Below are 4057 nucleotides of genomic sequence, written 5' to 3' on the forward strand. Positions count from 1 at the left end.
AGAATGTTGACCTGACATTTAATAGCAACAACCGGCCATGAAAAAAAAAAAACTAAAAATTGTAATTCTTTTTTAAAATTATCGTAAGAGGATCACAACTTCTATAAATTGAAAGAAAGAAATAGGGAAGTCTACAGAAAAAATAACCTAAATTTTGCAAATATACTACACACACAACTTTCATCAATAGAGAATTTCAAGCAAGCAATATAGAGGATGGAAAATCACAAGCAAATCAAATTGGCAACATTTTTCATCCTTGCAACATGTTATTTTCTTTCTTCTCTTTTCGTTTTTACATATACAAATTTGATTGATTTATAGCGTATATAAAAAGATACGTATGCTAATAGTTTAAATCTTTATGGCTTATGCAGTGATGTTGCAAATGATTTCTGTTAAAGCTTGTGTTGTAGAAGAACAACCATGTAATTCTGTTAATCCAGACTGTTGTGAAGGACTTGAATGTTTGGAAGTTTCTCCAGGTGTTCACCAGTGTGAGCCTGTAGGTTGTGAAGACCATGAGGGACATTCATGTGAGCCTGGTGTACGTGAATGTTGTGAACCATATGGATGTGTTGCTGTTGCTCCTGGCTCGTATCAATGCCAGGCTGTTTGAAGGGATGCTTGCATACTACAAATATAATGAATGGATCTTAAGGCTTTGTGATATTGAATATTATCTTTTATGTTGTGTGTTTGTTTTCCGTATTTGAAGTTGTTCACATGTCTTTTTTCTTTTCAAAAAGCTAACTAGGTGAGTGTCGCCTAGCTAGTAGCAACTATGATGTACTTTATCTTTTTGCATCATATGTTTATAAAAATAAAAATGTGAAATACTTAATTATATTTCATTATGACATGCTTTAATAATACGTTCTTAATCCAATGCATTTTAGGTAAGCTCAAATATTTTCTAATTTCTATTCAAAATTTCTCATTCTTGCAAGCTCATCCAATAGATTGTAACCTTAAACATTAGAGCGTCTCATAAATTAAAAAACAAGCTAAACCTCACTTGAAGTTTGACAACTCTCTCTTACTCCATTCAAACCCTAATTATTAGACCCATAGATAAAATCATAAAATAATTACATATACCTTATATATATGAACATTTCATTACATCATTTCACTATAAAAAGTACAATTGCTTAAAAAAAAAATAAATATAAAAACACGCAAAAGTTCTAAACATACAATTATTTGGTTCGAGTTTGTACAAACCAAAATTAAAATTCTAGCAAAGGATATAATTCATAAAATTCCAATAGGTACAAATTTTGCCTTGTCTCTCTTTTTTATTCGGGGCTTCGCTAGAGAATTCATACAGATAATTAAGAGGTGAGAATAAATCAAACCCTTTTCATAGAATTAAACGGAAAAGTCTTTATCCATTAGACTGACCCATGATTCTTATCCTGTTAATAAAACTAGTTGATAACACCAGGAAGAAGAATATCCAACAAATTACCCACATTAAGATTAGCGGAACCATTGTTATTGACAGATTGAAGAAAAGTAGAAAACTGGAATAACGCACCAGGTTGAAGGGTTGTAAAAATCCTGCATCCGGCACCTGAACCGCCAATGTTCACTCTCAGAGTGTTGAGATTAGCATTAGTAATGGGCCCATTAAGAACATTCGTCACATTAAGGGTGATTCCGAAGGCGCCGGTTGCGGAGGTGTTGACGGCGGCGATGACGGCGTCGTTAAGAGTGATTTGGACGGTGGCGTTGACGAGAGGAGGCGTGAGTAAGGTGGCGGGGAAGGTTAAAGTGGGTGAGCAAGTAAGTGTTCCATTGATGTTGACGGCGGTTATGTTTATGTTGTTGAGGATGAGACCAACGGGGAGTTGTTGAGCATTGGATTTGGGTATGGTGGTGGTGGTGGCGGCGGTGACGAAGATGAGTACAAGAGAAAGAGTAATGGGTGAGATTTTGGTTGTGGAAGCCATTGTTGGTTAATGGTTGAGAGCTTATAAGAGGTTGAATTAAGGTTTAGAATGGTGATTAGGGTTTTGGTTTTGGCTGTTTTTGTGGAGATATAGAGGGTGTTGGGTGAGTTATTTATAGGCATGCATGTTTGAAGGAATTTGAAAAGTAAGGGTATAAGCTTTGCAACTTGCTAATCCAATTTGGATAACATAATAAAATATACTATTGTTTTTTCCATCACTTTTAAGCACTTTAACAAGTTGTGGAAAATAATAATATATAAGATTTTGATATCGAATCTTAGCTAATTTTATTTTCCCCTCATCCTATCTTATGCTCGAGAAAAATAAATTGTGTGGATGTATTGCTACAATATAATATACTTTTAGTTGGATATTTTTAGTGATATTTAATTTAAATGTCACTACTTTAAATTTCTATTGGTATATGTAGTAGATTTATTGATATTTATTAGACCATTTAGCATTATAATAAAAAAAAACCATACTAATGTATTCCGAGATATAATGTCTAGTGGCATTTCTCATAAATGTCACTATATCTACTATTGTAATAATTATATATGTCAGTAAATACCAAATTATCACTAATCACTTTATTTATAGGGATCTTTAAATTAAAAACCAATAATTATTAACCTTAAAATATAAATCAGTGACACTTTTTAATGTCATTATTAAAATCTATATCACGAAAAGTTAATTTTATCGTACAGTATATACCAATCCAAAGGATTTAAAAATGCTCATAAAGCACTTTAAGCTCTATATTTCCTCCTACGTTGTATCCATGTCACTTTACAATATATGTGATCTCCTAAATAAACCGAACTAGATAATCCTTTAACGTTTGACATAACAATCAACTTGAAGAAGCAAAATTCAAGATCCTATGTATATTATAACTAGCATTAAAATTGAGTTAATCCTTAGTATTAAAATCAGTTCTTTAAGTATATTTTTTTACTATATCATTATATGATCTTAAATTCGTATATTTATTTAAAATTTATATGATAGATAAAAGGGAAATTGTATGATTTATAGCTGAAAAAAAAAATAGATATCAAAACTTTACTAATACAAGGGTCTTTTTTAATCTTTTGCCTAAAACCCAAAAATTATCAGAAACGACACTGATAAGAAGGATTTTATTTTATATGGCTCCTACTGTTCTGTCACATTATTCTTTTATCATATCCATGTGAAGAGTTGCTACTTTATTATCCTCTAAGGTTTACCATTAGTGCTTGCCACTTAAATAGTTGGTATGATATTAATTTCTAGTTAAGTTTGTTACATTTTTTATTTTTATTTTGTATTGATGATCTGATTTGCGGTATTTTTCTTTTTACGAAAATAATCTCTATTCCTTTTTTAAAAATTTATCCATATTTTTTTTCTTTTTAAATATTATTCACTACAATCTAAATCTCTTGTCTTATTCCTCTAACAATTAAACTACTTCTTAATTTTTATATTATATTTTTAGATAAAAAATTCAAAGGGACGAAGGAGTAGTTTAATAGTTGTATTGTAAACTTGTAATTCATTAGGTAGTAGGTGAAATATTTAATAATAAAAAAAATTGTTTAAAATTTTATTTATTGTCTCTAGCTAGAGGTTTTATACTTTGTCCAACTCATACCTAATTTAAAAAATTTATTACTTTATTTTTTAAAATGAAAAAATGGTCTTTAATTTGAAGTTACATGATTAATTCAATTATTATTTATTTAAAGTTCATATATATTAGATTATAAACATATCACAAGATTTTCAATGTAAGTATGTAATCGCTCATAACATATTTGGAGCTTTTAGCTATTATCAGATTAAAATTTTAGTTAAAACTCCATAATAATATTAAATCGTTGGATTTTTTTTGAATACCACTATTTAAGAGAATATACCACAAATACGAATTCATATAGTTAAGCACTTGGCATTAAATTTTCCTTTCGTGATTTTCGTGATTTTGTAAGGAGGCATCCTTAATTTGTATCACAATGTTGAAGCTCGCGAGAGACAAGGATGGACCACGCACTATGATTTTTCGTGGTTTCCCACGTTAAATTGCACTCTATGGAGTCAACTAT

The sequence above is a fragment of the Amaranthus tricolor genome, chromosome 1, assembly GCF_026212465.1.
Source record: "Amaranthus tricolor cultivar Red isolate AtriRed21 chromosome 1, ASM2621246v1, whole genome shotgun sequence".
NCBI classification, from domain to species: Eukaryota; Viridiplantae; Streptophyta; class Magnoliopsida; order Caryophyllales; family Amaranthaceae; genus Amaranthus; species Amaranthus tricolor.